The sequence below is a fragment of the Taeniopygia guttata genome, chromosome 4, assembly GCF_048771995.1.
Source record: "Taeniopygia guttata chromosome 4, bTaeGut7.mat, whole genome shotgun sequence".
NCBI classification, from domain to species: domain Eukaryota; kingdom Metazoa; phylum Chordata; class Aves; order Passeriformes; family Estrildidae; genus Taeniopygia; species Taeniopygia guttata.
Window position 1 is genome coordinate 63,925,459 of NC_133028.1, and position 17,468 is coordinate 63,942,926.

The following is a 17,468-nucleotide window of genomic DNA, read 5'->3' on the forward strand; positions in this document are numbered from 1 at the left end:
ATTTGCCTTGAAGGGACAATTTCTTCCACAAAACATCCAAGATGTCTCAGGGAACAGAAGGGATCACACTGTGCTGTGCAAGGCTACCATGAGTAAGGGCCCCCTCATTCGGAGGGGGTCCTGAGGGGGGGGGGGGGGTGTGTAGGTGTAGGGGGTGGGGAAGGGGAGGAAGGGAGGATAAATAGGAGCGGTATAGAAAAAAATAGAGACAAAAAGAGACACAGAACCCGGCCGGCCGCAGCTTCCCGCAGCGAGCCGCCCTTTAAATCCCCCACGGCCCCGCCCCGCGCAGGCGCTCTGGGGCCCGGCCCGTAAATGGCGGCGGCTCCGCGCCCGCCCCGCGTTCCGCAGGGGACGCTCGGCCCGGGCTGCGGCGGGACCGGCGCTCGGAGCGCCGTGCGGAGATCGGATCGGGGCTGCTCCCGGCGCTGCGCGGCGTCCGAGGCGCTCAGGTGGGATCGAGATTTGGCTCCAGGTCCCGCCGGTGTCTGCTGTGGGAGCGAGCCGGGCTGAGCCGCTTCTTCCTCGGCGGGCGGGGCGGGGGTGCCAGGGCCGGAGGATCGAGACGGGATCGGGGCTGGGACCGGGCCCGGCATCGCCGCGGGCGGGAAGAACCGCTCCGGGACGGGCACGTTCTTGCTGTGACCGCGGGGCGCCGGGGCTGTGCCGGGACCCCATCGGCACCGCCGCTCCTTCAGCGCCGCCTCCGGACACGGAGCCGCCCCCCCCGCCCCGGTAGCCCCGTGGCCACCGCGCTCCCCTGCGAGCAGCAGCGCCCGCCTCCCCCTGCCCCGTGTCCGCCTCCCCCTGCCCCGTGTCCGCCTCCCCCTGCCCCGTGTCCGCCTCCCCCTGCCCCGTGTCCACATCCCCGGGGAACCCGGCCCTGCTGCCGTGCCCTGCCCGTGGCAGGCAGCGTGCCGAACGCACGACCCGGCACGGACACCGGACAGCGCTGGCACGGACACGGCTAAAGGGCTGCCCATGGCTCCTCGGCCAGGGGCTACTCCCAACAGGCACGCAGGGATGTTTCAGCCCGGACAGACGCCACCGACAGCCCAGAAGGACCCCAAGGAATGGCTGGCATTACCTGGGAATGGAGGCATGGGCTGTTTGTAGAGGGGCTGTGACAGCAATTCCTGTTTCTGACCTCCCCGAGCTCCCACACAGCTGCCAGGTATGTCCTAAACCATCCCAAATCTCTTTCCTCTTTTCCAGCCCGAGGCCATCATCCACCAGCAGCATTTCAACCAAGGCAATCTTCCCTCACAGGTATTAAATGCCAAGCAGTATGTCTCAGAGATGCTTTAAAATCAGAGGTTGGAGTGGGATGACGTCTGGCAATTTCCAGGGAACCAGCTGGAGGTGCAGAAGTGATGGAAAACTCACAGGTGGGTCCCACTGGAGGTGTGCTGCAGGCAGGGATGTGCATCTCTTTCCTGAGGGAAAAGGATATGCGGAGGCCACTGCTGAGGCTCTGAAAGGAGCTGAGCTTCTGCAGGGAGAGATGTACTGCCTCAGCACAGGCCAGGAGCGCATCCAGCCACCGCCTTGTCCTGCTTTAAAATATCAACTGGAGCCTGAGTTCCAGGGGGTGAAATCAGCTGAATTCCAGGGAACTTTGTCAAATGACCCCAGAGACATCACTGGGGCTGGGGGATGAGGGTTTTTAATAGCAACTTGTATAAAATAGAGACCTGTCCTTGTCCCACTGAGCTTCCCTGCAACCTCTGCTGGTTCCTGACACAGCTGGTGTTAAAGTGGCAGCTCTGCATGGGAATTTCCATTCTCCACGAGGCACTGTCAGGTTATTCCAGCAGGGAATCTGGGGCTGTGGGTATAATTCATCTGAACTAGCAAAGCTGATACTGAACCCCAAATCTGGGCACCACACAGAGAACAATCTTTGTGCTAAAGCCCCTGGGCTCGGAAATTTCAGCAGCCAAATATACGGGATGATCTAAATCCTAGCAGCCAGCATCCCCCAGAGGGACAATCCAAGTGCCAGGGTGGGAGCTCGTGTCCTTCCCCTGCTGCTGGTGGGACAAATTCCCCTCGGCATGGAGCTGAGAGCAGGAGGGGCGGGAGTGCGGATGGGAGATGAGGCCGCTGGAATGTTGCCTGAATCAGCTGAACACATTCTTTCCCTGCAGAAGCCAGGGGCTAAAGCAGATCCCTCCTGGCCAGGCTGGTGGGCAGCTGCTGGATCTGCTCTGGGGGAAAACTCCCTGCCCCTGCCAGGAGTGCTGGCTCTGCTTTTCCTCCCAGCTCCTGAGCAGTGTCAGGGCCACTGGGAGGGAGTTCAAACCCAAAAAAAACCCACAGCCCACGGAGTGAATGATCCCAGCAGAGAAACGCAGCACTGAAATAAAAAACTTACAGCTCTGTTAAAAAGGCTATAACAACACTATAATGGGATTCCCAGGAGCCTTCTGGTTTGCTCTTGGAATGCTCTTGGTTCTGTTTTTATGTATTTTTAGTCCCTCAACGAGCAGCTTGTAGAATTTATTCTGGGACGTAGAGCTTGAGCAGGGTGGGCTCTGGATTGACCTTCACCTCTGGTACCACTTTGTGCAAACACAACTTGGGTGAGGCTGGGTGAACTCATGACCTCAGCTTTCCCCTCCAAAATATCCCTTACTTATTTCCCTGCAGATGAACTGAGATTTTGCCCCAGACTGTCACTCCTCACCTTCCCTTGCCCGCACAGTATCCATTCTGTTCCCCACAGTGCCCTGGGGACACCAGGGAGGTCCCTTTGCCTTTCTCCTGCCCCTTTCCAGCCTGAGGCTTCTCTGCCCTTATCCCACACAGCACAGGGGCACAAAAGCGGGGAAAGGCTCCAGAAAACATTTCTGCAATTAATCAACAATTATTTCCAATTCCCCAGTGGGAAGAACGTGAGCTCACAGCCACCAAGGCCATGGCAGGTTCCTGCACTGAGAGCTCAGCACGTGTCCACAGAGGTAAGTACGGCATCTGAAAGGAAAAAAACACAGGAGAAAAATGTGATTTAATTCGCTTCAAAGTTATTTCAAGTTCTTAAAGCCCAACCACTTTTGATTTTGGTCAGGTGAAACACAAGCAGTGGGCAGAGGTCGTGCCATTGATGCGGACGTGCGTGATACTTTCTGGGGCAGAAAAAGTAGATTAAGCTCACCTTATGTCAAGCAGTTATTAAAAAAGATTTATAGCTCTTTAAACATAACACCCTTTAATTACCATAATGTTTCTTCCATGATTTTAACTAATTTTCAGTGTATTTTATAAAATTTAAACTAACACCTCCTCCCTAACAGACTCATAAACCATTAGACAAAAAAGTCCTAATGCCAGTCTCATGCTTCCACATCTAACAGGAGACCCTCCCCATAACCAAACAAAAAATCAAAAGTGCCAAAAGTAGTCCTTACTAACATTAAAAATACAACTCAACCGTATCCAAAAAACTCAACTTTATTTCCTCCAAACACCAAATACTCTTAAAGTTCTAAATCAAAAACTCTTAAAAAAACAACAAAAACCATCAAAACATACTTCAAATATAGAAAAGCCTAACCATATAAATAAATATTTGTCAAAGCCCACAAAAAATATAAAACAATCTAATCAATATCCTACATTAAAAAAAAAAAAAACCACTATACAAATTAGTACCATTTCAAATGTAACATAAATGAAAATCTTTTGGTAAGAAACACATCTCCCAATAAATACAACCACCCTGTAAAGACATAAGGAATAATCATAACTCAACAATCTAAAATTTCTCCAAAAACCAAAATACTTAAAAAACCCTTCAATATTTATAAATAATAACATGCAATATGTTAAGTATTAATAAAATCAAACAAAATTAAATGTCAGTACATTTAAATCAGTACATTAAGTTTCTTTTTATCTATTCAAATTAAGTTTATTATTCCTATCAAAATTCATTCAGTCCAAATTTAAATGTTATTTAATATAACTTATCCTAAATTTTATTAAAAATCATTTATCTAAACTATACAGTATATGGTTAATTTTCTTAAAAAAAAAAAACAGCTGCAATGAAATCAACTAAAAGAAAACACTAACAAACACCTATTCAGAAGTAAAAAAAATACAGTTTATTATATCATCAATTTCATCAAAAATTCTGTTCTTCATTACAATCTCTACTCTTTTTTATCTTCTATAAGTAATACCAAAAGATAGCAATTACTAATAATATCACACTATTTTAAAATTTTTACTCTATTTCCCTAATATATAAATATTTTTAAAAATAAGTTATCCTAACTTCTTCAAATACTTACTACTAATTATATATTAATTTTATAATAAACAATATTTATTAAATATTATTATTATATTTACAACTAACTTTCATATACTTTATTATCTCTTTATATAATTATCTAAAAAACACATACAATTTCTAAATCCTACTTTTTTTATTCTTTACTTATACAGCTCTTAAACCAAGTTAACTCTCTAACTAATCTCTACACTAACTCTATAATTTAACCTAATGTTTTCTCATAATTTTAAATATTTTTCAAAATTAAAAAGAAGATATTTCATTAAAAACCTCCTCCAAACTGTTAATCTTATCACTTTCCTCAGTTATCATTACAAAAACAATTCAATATAAAACCCAGCTACAACATTAATTTATTTTTTCTAAGTTTCACACTAAATAATCAGTCTCTCATACATTTCCTCCACCTTCACACTCTCAATAGCCAAATCCAAACTCACAATCCTGTCCATAACCACTTTCAAATCTTTAAAAGAAAGTTTACTATATTCAAAGCATTTATATTCTAAAAAAATTCTAAAAAATCCCATTATTAAATGTAATTAATCTTTAATCCTAACATTTTTACTCTTAACTACTATTTTAAAAAACATTATATAAAAATATATTAAGTAACATTCACCAATTAAACTTTAAACTATAACCTAACCCTAACTCTACATAAATAAAAAAATTAACAACAAACCCAGATATTTTCTACATCAAAAATAAAATTCAAATAATTTTAACTTAACCATTTAACTTTATCAATATAACAAATAAACTTATTTTTTAAATAAACTTTAAAATCATTATCCACACATAATTATCCAACTTTCCACTAATTTAATATTTATCAACTGTTATATACTCTAAAATAATGTACAATCCTTTAATACTTACTAATTATATAATTTCACCTATGTTACTAATTATAGATATTATCTAAGTAATTTCTAATTGTTATCAATTTCTTCTTTACTACTACATACATTATTTTACTCTTTATATTTCTTCATACTTATAACTAAAAAATTATAATAACAACTTATATCATTATCTTGCAAATCTCTATACAATTGTATAAAACAAAACTTAACAATACTTTATTTCTCATATCAAAACATAAAGTTTACTTATATCTCAACAAGTACAAAAACCCAAGTAAATTTCAATAAGAAACACAAAACCAGATCACACAAAAAACACACCCACCACTCCACAAATAAAAAACCAATGAAAATACAAAGATAAATTTCACTATGTAAATACAAATGTAAATTACACAAGAATTCCAGCTTACACCTAACGTCTTGTACTACACCCACCAAAATATATAAACTTTAAGTTTCTTTATAAATATAAAAATCAATATTATAAAAATCTTATTTAGTAACTTACAAATTATAAAATTCTATCAAATATTATACTTCTACTATATTTACTTTATTTACTTTTAATTATATCACTTTACCAATTAACCAACCTAAAACAAACATTTAAGTAACTTTAGTTTCAAGTTTAAATACTTTGTATTTATTTAGCACTACTCAAAAAAAATCCATTCTTTACTTACTTACTTAATATACCAATAAAAACATTACAAATAATCCATATAATTAAAAAGCCCTTACATTATTAACTCTTATCATTTATCCATCAATAGTAATCAAAATATAAAAGTAATTTTAAGCCTTGAAACTTAAAAATGGTAGCATCACTTTTTATACCACCACACTAAAACAATTAAATCAATTAAAATATTATCTAAATAAACAATCTAATTCTACACCCCTTACACTAAATAACTTCTTAACAAATATCAAAAATATTAAACACGCAGTTTTACAAAAAACCAACAATAAATTTTCTTTTATTAACGCACAAACATAAATATAAAAAATTTAATAAAATGTATAAATTTATCTTATCACACAAAATCTACTTATAAAAGTGTACAACTTTAAGAAATATCAAAAATAAGAATAACTAATAAAACATAACAATTTAATAAATAAAATTTAACACCATAATTTAAAAATCTTATAACAAAATTATACATTTTAATTATTATAATAACAAAACTACTAATGATAACACCTTATTTATGTTAATATATGCAACAAATGCTTAACAAATCTATTAATAATTTTTTTTTTTTAATACAGAGAGGGGAGACATGGGAATCGGAAAACCAGAAACTCCCACAGACACTGAAAGATTTGATCTGCAGCCTCGGGAGAAGCTGGGATTAATTTACAAATACAAGACACGGACATTAAGCAGGAAAAGAATAAAATAACTTCTGTTTCTGTTGCTGTAAGTAAGAGCATGCCCCGAGTGAGTGAGAGAGAAACTGTGTGGGCACGATGGGGAAGGGTTTGCAGGGCAGGGCTGGGGCTGTGTGGAGTAAACTGAGAGTTTACAAGTTATAACAGAAGCCATTGAACAAAAGTACTCTCAGTGCAGCAGAACTGAGTAAAGGTGATGGGTTAGAAAAGCAAAATGAACCCTGTGGCAGCTGGCCCTGGGGTTAGAAAGTTCTGTCCTGCCTTGGAACAAAGAACTTGTGACTGCTCCTGAGCTACAGCGCTGCTTGCTCTTTAAACCCTCATGCTCCGAGGCTGGTGTTTATCTGAGTAGTGCTGATCCCAGCCCAAGAGCAGTCCCATCCCTTTGTTGCTAACAGCACAGTGATAAAAAAATAAAAAAAGATAACTTTGGCCAGCAGGGCTCTCTCTGTGTCGGGTTAGTAGAAAGAGATCCTCACCTGGTCCAAGAACTGAACCTCTGTGGCTCTTCCTCACAGGGTGACCCTGCTCCAGGGAGGAATCTTCACACAGCCCCCAAGACCTGGGGTGACGCTGCCCTACCAGCAGAAGAACAAGGGGTTAATGAAGCTTTTTGGACACATTCTGTTCTCAGAGTGGTCTGACAAAACATCCGTCAATGCAGATCTTTAATAAAGACAGCTTGCACCTATGCTTGCAACAGATTTTTGTGTGTTATTTCCTCAAAGTCTCTGGTTTAATGCATTTTGATATTAAAAGTGTTTAAACAAGATTTACCATGAGCTCTGCACCCTGCCATGCTCCAAGCCCTAAGGAAGAGCTGGATATCCTCACACTCATGTAAGCTGAGGCAGCTCTCACTTAGGGAGGGAGCTACTGCAGCATTTAACAACACTTAAAAATCACCCCTGCATTGAGGGCGTCCAGACCTGGGAGAAAGCCCTTCCCACCACCCTCTTGGATTCCCCTCCCTGCCACTGGCTTTTCTTCCAGCTTGGGAAGCTTTGTCCTGGGGCCATTTCAGCAGCACAAAGGGCTTTTCCAACCTCAGGGGTTCCACGGGAGCTCGGTGACTGACCCAGCTGCGCACCCAGGCACGGGGGAAGCTCTAAACACAGATTATCCCGCCATGAGCCAGAGCACTCCAGGGCACCCTTGGAACAGCTGCAGAGAGCAGGAAGAAGACACAGCTGCAGCACTGATCCTGCTCCCTGCTTTCCCAGAGGGGCAGGAACACCTCCTGATCCTGAGAGCTCCAAGGGAAATCCCTGTTAGGGTGGCACTGAAGGTGCCACTTTTCTGGCACCCTTGCCCTAGAACCACGGCCCAGCAGGTTTCTGTGGGAGCGGAGATTATTGGTGCAATTCGGACGCTGCAGATCCCTAAAGCATTCCCTTAGGAACATGAAGCTTCCCATGTGCATTTTGTAGTCCAGTTTGTAATTTAAGCGTATTTCAAGAGAGTTTAAATCAGAATTAGGTGACTTGGTGCCAGCACAGCATTAGATATGGGACATCAGGAGACTCACCAGACGACATTCTCTGCAGAGCCTCCATTCTCAGCACTCCAGCTGCAGTATTCGCATTTCTCACGGACTCCGAGCTCTGTTTCCAGGGCTCCCATCAGGAAACTGGCGGCCACTTCCAGATGCAAATCCCCAGGGCACCCCTGACCCCTGCCCCCGGACCCCACCTTCCTCCATCCTTTACCCCTTTTATAGCCACGGCCCCACCCAGGACACAAAAGGAGGCTCCCAGGTGCCTCCTGAGACCCAAATCATTCCAGGTGCATCAGGAAATAAATAGAAATAAGCTCGTCCCTTTTGGGGTAATGAATTATCTTTTTCTCTATTCCCCCTTCTGTCTCCTGTTCCTGTTTCCTAAGGCAAAACAGCTGGACCGGGTGGGGGTCAGGGGGAAAATGTCAAGTCCAAAACCAAACCAAACTTGTTTTTTCCATCGGTTTCCATCAGGACTGTTCAGGTTTTCCCAGTGACCCTCGGCCGTACCACGGGAGCAGCTTCTCCGTGCGACCCCCGGGGGTGGCACCGGGACCCCATCCCGCTGCTCCCCGGGAAACAGAGCTCAGCCCAGCCCACAAAACGTTGTCACCGCAGCTGGGAACGCCGCGCGAGCTTTATTCCATGAAACACAACCCCGGAGAGCCTCAAATCCCGGGACAAACCCGTCCCGCACAGCAGCGGAGCATTTATTGACGAGGATGTTTCGGAGGGGATCGCGGCCCTGAGGCGAGCGGCGGCCCCGGCTGCGGCGGGCGGCGGTGCTGCCGCCGTGTGGGCAAAGAGCGGCACTGCAGCCCCGCCGAGGGGCTCGGGACTCGCTCGACCTTCCCAAGATGGCGGCAAAAAGGGCGGGAAAATCGAGGAGCCGAGTCCGTCCATGGCAAAGCAAGACAACAGAGCGGTAGGAAGGGGAAGGACACAGAGGTGTAAGTAAGGAAAGGCAAGGTTGGGATGGGAAAAGACAAAGCAAGGAATGGTAGACAAAGGTAAGCAAGGCCAGGGACAAAAGCTGTAAGCAAGGCAAGGCAGGAGATGGGCATGCAAGGCAATGAAGTATAAGGGGAATGGTAAGAGGCCAAGGCAAGTCTAGGGCTGGCTTTGTCAGGAAAGACAAGGTAATAAAAGCTGATAAGGAAAACACGAGAAAATTATGTCAAAGGAAGAAAAGGGGTGTTCCTCTGAGAAGGTGACATGGCTGACAGGCAGGCTGAGGTGCCTTCAATCAGCACGTGCAGCATGGACAAGGAACAGGAGCTGGAAGCTACTATGCTGCAAGTTATGACCTTGTTGCACTACTGGAATATGGTGGAACGAATCCCATGACTGGAGTGTCACTACTGATAGCTACAGCCTGTTCAGAAGATACAGGGGAAGGAGAGATGTAGGGATTGCCCTCTACATCAAGAAGTGGATTCCATGTGAGGAGCTGTGTTTGAAGAACAGCCATGAGCAAGTCAAAAGCCTGCAGGTAAGGATCAGTGACCAAGGCAGCCAAGGAGCCCTGTGGTCAGTATCTACTACAGGCTGCCTGATAAAGGGGATCCTATTGACAAAGACTTCTTTCTAAAGCTACAGGAAGCATTGTGCTCATAGGCTTTTGTCCTGCTGGAGGGCTTCACCACTGTGCAGTGCAGATTCTTTCTTGACAGATGACTGAAACAGAGTTTCAGTGACCTTTTCAGTTAAGGTGTGTCACATGCAAAGAAATGTTGCTCTTGGCATCACTAGAAATTAATGCCAGCTGTAGATATGACAAGATCACAAATCTCTTGCTCACTGAAAATTTTGAAAGAAAACTGTCTTCAGCAAGATTTACAATCAAATGCAAAGAGCCAAATCTCCCTCCTGATTAATTTTGTAGCCACGATTTCATGTCTTTTGACTCTTAACATGGATAGTCTTAAGCCGTACTTTGTCATCCTTTGGTCAGTTCATGAGTTTTTTTTCTTTTTAAAATTGTATTTTCTCAAGGCAGAGAAACTGCAACTATCTACCTTTGAATAGAGAGCACATACAAAGCGTCAGGGTGAAAGATTACTCATATCAGCAAGGAAAAGGCAGGTATTGAAGGAGACTGTTGAAGGAGAGGTAAAATCTTAAATGCTAAAACTGAAGACAGAGCATCACTCATCAAATAGTCAAAATATTTGTCTATTTGCTTTTAAACTGATACAAAGCAAGAAAAAGTAAATTATTATAACTACTTTAAATCTAGTAAAAAATGTGCTGAGGTGTGTATTAAGACAAAGGTGGAAGTTTACAAGTTACAAATGCTTAAAACACTTCCTGCTAGGGACAGATAGCATTGCATCAGGCAATTTACTATTCCAGCCATTTTTGAAAGATTTGCATCTCAAAAAGATATGGCATGTGAATTCTTAAATTAGACCAGTAATGACATACACACAAAAAAGAAAAACATTCTCTCTTCTCCTCCCTTTCTTTTCTGCTTTTTTGTCATAGAGTGTGACTAAGGAGAAACTGAAAGAATCCCTGAGTGACAGAGCTGACTCCAATCAATCCTCCCTGATGGAGTGACCAAAGGCCAACTGTAGGGGACAAAATAGGGCTTCACCCTTTGGAGTATATTTCATCCTGTTGAGATCAGCACAAATGTAAGGGATGAAACTGACTTCCCATGGCTGCCATCCAAGCTATGAAACTGTAACTCAGTACCACCTGCAAATGTTTTTGCTTGAATCCTCAAAGTAATGTTTCTATCTGCATCCCTTAAAATCCAATTCTGTCTGCTTTTCAATGTTCAAAACTGAACTATTTAAGATAGCACAGAGGAAAAAAAGAACAAAATAAACATATTTTATTGCGTAAGTAGATTTGAGATGGAATTACTAAAAGGTAAGTATACATGGACCCCCGGACACAGAGTTCTCTTTTTACAGTGGCACTTAAGGATTGTACTTCAAATATGGTTACACATTTATCTTCCCCCCACACACATTGACTGCTTCTTAATATTAGAACCTAATCTGCCACAAAATTACATTAAATAAAACAGTGAGAAATATACTTGAGAATGACTGTTGTTTAAAAAGAAGGTAATTTATAGTATACAATTACTGATAAGGTAGAACAAGAGTTCAAAAACTGGACTGCATTACAAAGCACTTCTTCAAACCAATTTTGGATTATTGCTGTAAGGTACTAACTGGTCTGTTCTAGACTAATTTACAGACATTCATAAAATAGTGAAAAATCCATGCTTTAGAAACCTGGGATATTTCATGCCTTTGTGCTAGCAGGACATGAAAATGGAAGTGATTGGCATTTTTCAATGTAGATTAGTAGCATTTAAAGTTTTTTTTCTGGTGTACTAACTGATTCTTCGTATTTTTTCTCATTTTTTTCAGGTGATTTTTCATCTTCAGGTTTAGTTCATAGAGGGCTGTGAAACTTCTGTAAAGGTAAAAACATGGTGTATAGAATACATAATACATAAACAGAAATAAAAAGGTATGTTAAAATTCCATGGCAATGGAATTGTCCCTAGAAAAGTGTCCTGATCTCTATTAAAGAAAGCATAATTAACAACCTTCACAGTGCAAAACCATACAAGTCTGATGCTACATATAGCTTCATATCACTGCATATTTTATATATATAAAAACAACCATATATGTATTTAATATTTAATTATTTTGGAAATCTCTCCTTACTCCTGCTTCCAGGGCTATACACATCACACTGTCAAATTAAGTAATTGGACTACTAATTCATTTGACTACCAGCTCTCCAAATATTTAATAGTTTGCAAATTGTTACCAGCTAGAAAACATTTTGAACAGATCAATTGCAATCAGACAGTCAAAGTCTGAATTAAGCAGTCTTCTCTTTTGAGACAGAACTTGGTGAAGAATGTGTAAGTATACTTTAAGTAACTGAATTTCAAAAAACCTTTTAGTAAAACCCCAAAAATTACTCTGAAAGAGAATACCTGAAAGCTTGTCTCTGTTTCTGCTGCTTTCAAACGAGATGTTGAATCATTACAATTCCCCAAACATGTCTTGGCAACCTGTCAATAGAAATGTCAGAGATAACTACTTCGTATTTTTCCAAAAATATTCTGCTTTCAAAAAAAAAAAAAAACAAACCAAAACCAAAAAAAAACCAAAATACCAAAAAAAAAACCCAACAAAAAAACCCCAATTTGCGTCTTCTTTTAAGCCTACTTGATGAAATGGAACAAAATTTTCATAGCTAAGCTTATCCCAGACTCCCATCATCCGTGTAACAGTCTTCAACAATATAGTCTTGTGACAGCAAGTTTAACAACTTGATACTTATCCACCTTTTTTTCTTCATGTTTAAATCTCATCACCAATAGTGAAGTTTACTTCTAAAAGTGGCCCTACGGAACAGAAAATTAACTACAAGTGTCTTTTATGGGTGATAAATAGTAACGAACAGTAGAAAATCAGCATTACAGTTAGAACTTCTCTATTACTATTCTCTTGGCTATACTCTAGATCTCTTAGGTATAATAATCCCTGAATAGGAATATAAAGTCCCTGAATAGGAATATAAAGACACTGAATGGGGAAGTCAGATGATTCTCAGGGCAGAAAATCTTGTTGCATTAATTGCTGTCATTTTATTCAAGAAATAATGTTGTATTCTTTGCCAATATGCTTTTTAATATCTGGGAAAACAGAGTTGCACAGCATAAATAAAATTAATTACAAAGTGGATTTTTGAACTAAGGAGATCTTCAGATATGAAACCAGAGATTTACTCAACACCAAAAATTTTACTGTACTTCAATCCAAGTCCCTTCAGGAGCAGGATTAAGGATGCCATAAGAAAAGGAGTTGAAAGATTAAATACAGTCAAATAGTCAAATGCTTGGTCATTACTCTAAAATGAGTTCACATTGGAATTTCTCTACTTGTTTTGCTATTAAAAGTGACACATTTAAATGGAGTGAAAATGACAAGGTTTTTTTTTAAAGTTTTAAGTCATCAAGACTCTTTCCAGTGTAACAGTGGGAGGGGTTTAGCCATGTTTAAGCTACTGAAGGTAGCCTCTGAGATGATGCAGATGGATTTGATGTGGGGAACTCTTTTTCATATTTTCTCACTCTAGACAGTAGAAATAAAAATTGGATTCATGTAGGGAATAATCAAGGCAGTATTGATTAAAACAAAGTCTATTGATAAAGCACCTACTCCTTTTATGACAAAAAAATCAAACAAAACATCAAACAAACATGTGGTTTATGTCTTAGATAAAGACTAAAAAGTCAGATGACAGAGTAGCAATTTTCAGTAGTCTTGTGATACTTCAAAACCTTATAAGTGTGGTCCTGTCAAAACTTCTATTTAAATTATTTACTCTTAATCTAGATTTTAAAAAAATATTTCAAGCTGAATTATCTTCAGAAAAAATGAAGATTTAGGTGACTTCTAGGTGTGTGGCTTGAGGACAAAAGATACTATAGGTCAAACAATCAATAGTATTGCAAAATGTGTAATGAAGAGGATAGAAATAATGATAATTTACATATCCAGAATTTTCGCTGACTGTACCTACTAGAACATGAAATCAGGTGACCTATTTCACCAACATAATTTATAGGAGATAGGAAGCAGAAACTATTAATTGCATTAATAAAGCTAAAGGTCAACTTCTTAAGACATATGCAAAGGAAAAAGAAAACCAGGTCTGCTTTAGAGAAAATAAAAACGAACAATAAAACAATGCTGTATGAGTGAGCAGTCTCGCATACTTGTTTCATAGGCCAGATAACAAAGGCTATCTTGATATGAAAAGAGCAATAAAGACTTATGTCTGTATTATTTCACATTTGTTCACTCAGAGATCTTTTCCTTTTAGTAGCACACCATATGGATCACTGTTGGAGAAAGATAGGGACTTTTTCTTAAGAATGTCTTTATGATGTTAAAGCATAACGTATTCATTATTGACTCCTTGTCACTGTGAAACATTGTATATCATTACCAAATAAATCACAGCTTGAACAACAACAGTTCAATAGCCAGGACTGTAACCAGTTCCTATGGGTGAGGTGTAAACACACACACACACAGGGGACTGGGTTTAACAGAACACAAGCTGAATCCCATACACATATGACCTCAGGCATATATATTTAAATATATACATATATATACACCCCCGTACCCCCACACCCCCACGTATGTATTTATGTGCTTTTATATGTGTATATCTATATGCATATATAAACACATAAATATGCAAACACACATAACACATATATCTTTGTGTCCCTCAGCTAAAGATCAGTGGCAGAATATAAACTCAATGAACTAGAATACGTTTCACAACGTTAGGTGACAGACAAAGAAAGCAAAATATTAAACTTTTGTTATTGTTGTTAGTTCCCTCTATGCTAAATAGTGGATTGTTTTGTATGTTTGTCTGTATGACTCTGTCTGTCAGATTCCCTCCCATGAGAGGTACACTCATTACAAAAGGATAGAATAAGAGCTTGACATGGCAGAAACTATCAAAAAGCAAAAACAATTTGCTGTGTTGCTTTCCTCAGCTTAGCATGCAGCCCAATTAACAGATTATCTGTGTATGAAATTATGGTTATAAAATCTGTATATTGATTGGTAATGTATACAAAATTTGGGAAGCTATGGTATTCAATCTCCTAGTAAATAACACTGCAAAGCTGGAGAGCTTCACAGCTGGATGTATAAATTACAAAGGTGGATAAACGAAGGGTGCATCTTTATTAAAAAAACTTTAACAAGCCAGTCAGAATTCAGCATGTCCATTGGCTATTAAATTATGCAGCTTTATCTGTGAACAGCTGAACAATGTAAATATAAGTATTTTCTACTGCATCAACTCAGCAAATCAGAATTTGCTTTATTGTCAAAAAATCATAACAATTTAAGGTCAAATAATCAATTTACAAGTGAACAGGAAATCAAGTTTAAATAAGTGGTATTATAACAGTCTTTGCATTTAGAAAATAATTCTGCTGCTCCTAAAGAGCATCATATAGATTTAGTTGACCAGATATTGGAGTTTCAGTGTTCCTGTGCATCACTCCTCCTTTTTGGCTTCATAGGGCACAAAAAGCAGATACGGAAGTTGTTTGTAAAGCACGATGGGGGAGAAAGTATTGAGTTAATTCTGAAGAAAATAAACCAGATACAGGAGAAAAGAAGGGTGTGGTTAGGTTAACTGACAAACTAGTTATCTTAGTTGTCAGGTTAGGTTCACAGTTTACTCAAAGACATGTTTTATCAGATTTGCTCATGAATTTGTTACAGATCTGTACTGGAAGCTGCTTTAATCACTGTTTAGAAGAAAGATACAGAACAAGAAGTATGTGAAATGTGCATATACCTTTTCAGAAGACACCTCTGCAGTTTTTCATACCCTTTTCCTGTTTTAGATCAGTGTGCTAAGGGGATGGTTAAACTCATATGATGTTACTTGTTATGACCTTCCTCTTCCTAGTCCTCATTTACAGAATCAAATTTACTTTAAGGATTTTATTAGTTTGAAATTTCGTTATAAAAATGGTTTTTTTTTTCTCTTATTATGCCTTTTGGAAAACAATCGGAGAGTGCAATTTAATCAAAGCTCTGAAACTGAAACTGATTTAAGAAAATAAAGCAAAATGCTGTAGTTGCTTAGAAATGTATACAATAAGTCTTATTAAGCTTTTCAAACATACATCTACGTAAATACCTTCCAAAACCACCAGAAACATTTATCAAGAGGACAGATAAACAAAACAGTCTCCACTACATGAATTTAGAGGATTTGGTAACATCAGAAAAACAGACTGGGGGAAAAACTTTTAATGTTTGAGGCACAAGGAAATGAAGCAACTAGCTAGAGCTTTCATTTGCACTCACTGCAAATCGGCCTTTCCATAAGCACCTCCAGGGACGGCGGGCAGCTCGTTCCAAAGTCACAGAATCACAGAATAATGAGGTTGGAAGAGACCTCTAAGATCATCAAGTCCAACCTATGCCCTAACACCACAACTAGACTATAGCACCAAGTGCCAAGTCCAGTCTTTTTTTAAACATATCCAGAGATGGTGATTCCACCACCTCCCTAGGAAGACAATTCCAGTATTTTATTATTCTTTCAGTGAACATTTTTTTCCTAATATCCACCCTAAACCTTCCCTGACGTATCTTGAGACTGTGTCCTCTTGTTCTGCCATTTGCTGCCCTGTGGAAGAGATCGACCCCCACCTGTCTACAACCTCCCTTCGGGAAGCTGTAGAGAGCAATAAGGTCACCTCTAAGCCTCTTCTTCTCCAGGCTAAACAACCCCAACTCCCTCAAAAGTTCCTCACAGGGTTTGTGTTCCAAGCCCCTCACCAGCCTTGTTGCCCTCCTCTGGACACGCTCAAGCATCTCAATGTCCTTGCTGAACTGAGGGGCCCAGAACTGGACACAGCACTCAAGATGTGGTCTCACCAGCGCCAAGTATAGGGGAAGAATAACCTCCCTACTCCTGCTGGTCACACAATTCCTAATGCAGGCCAGGATGCCATCGGCCTTCTTGGCACACTGCTCACACACACCCCCAGGTCCCTTTCTGTCTGGACACTGTCCAGCCATACTGTCCCCAACCTGTAACGCTGTAGGGGATTTTTGTGTCCAAAATGTAGAACTCGGCACTTAGACTTATTAAGTCGAATCACTCTCTCTATAAAGAAATTACCCCTAAAGTCCAGCCTGGTGGAGCCCGGGCTGTGTCCTCTCCTGCCGTCGCTGGTTCCCCGGGTGAAGCGGCCGATGCCCGCCCGCCTCCAGCCCTCCCACAGGGCTGCGCACCGCTCCCGCCTTCCCGCTCTGCTACAGCGGCCACAACGCGCTGGCTTTCCCGCAGGGAAGTTCAAGCACCTCTGCCCACCCCTCAGCCCCCAAGGGAAATTCAAGCACCTCTGCCCACCCCTCAGCCCCCCAAGGGAAGTTCAAGCACCTCTGCCCACCCCTCAGCCCCCCAAGGGAAGTTCAGCGAGGCCTTTCCCCCTCACGGAGGCCGCGCCATGTCCGCTCCCCACGTGACGGGGGCGGCGCTGCGGGCGGGCCGGAGGCAGCAGCGGGGCCGGGCCCGGCTCTCGGCGGTTCTGAGGCTGCTCCGCGGGCCCCGGGCCGGCCGTGGCTGTGCCCGCACCGGGGCGGCTCCTGGCCGGGTGGCGGTGCTGACACCGGGCTCTGGAGAGGGAGCGGAGGGGCGGCTCTCCCCGCTGCCCCCGCCCCGGGGCGCCGGCGGCTGAGGGGAGCGCGTCCCGCCCGGCGAGCGGCTGCTCCCGCCTCTGCTCCTCCGGCGCGGGTCCGGCTTCCCTTTCCTTCCCTTTCCTTCCCTTTCCTTCCCTTTCCTTCCCTTT

At 41.5% G+C, this 17,468-nt stretch overlaps 2 long non-coding RNA genes across 3 annotated transcripts; one reads left to right on the forward strand and one right to left on the reverse strand.

Annotated features, from left to right (window-relative positions):
• The first annotated feature begins 281 nt into the window (after positions 1 to 281).
• LOC105760489 (uncharacterized) lies at positions 282 to 7,264 on the forward strand. The gene is made up of 7 exons (XR_012055782.1): positions 282 to 452; positions 998 to 1,099; positions 1,216 to 1,269; positions 2,888 to 2,963; positions 3,071 to 3,142; positions 6,451 to 6,601; positions 7,092 to 7,264. It is a non-coding gene; the product is annotated as an uncharacterized lncRNA (long non-coding RNA).
• A 3,632-nt stretch (positions 7,265 to 10,896) lies between these two features.
• Positions 10,897 to 17,467, reverse strand: LOC140684005 (uncharacterized). 2 transcript variants are annotated; one of them, XR_012055783.1, is made up of 4 exons: positions 17,060 to 17,467; positions 16,799 to 16,980; positions 12,048 to 12,125; positions 10,897 to 11,509 (listed from the first exon to the last, which is right to left on the reverse strand). It is a non-coding gene; the product is annotated as an uncharacterized lncRNA (long non-coding RNA). The 2 variants fall into 2 exon arrangements; XR_012055784.1 differs by having other exon boundaries at positions 17,020 to 17,467.
• Between the last annotated feature and the right edge of the window lies 1 nt (position 17,468).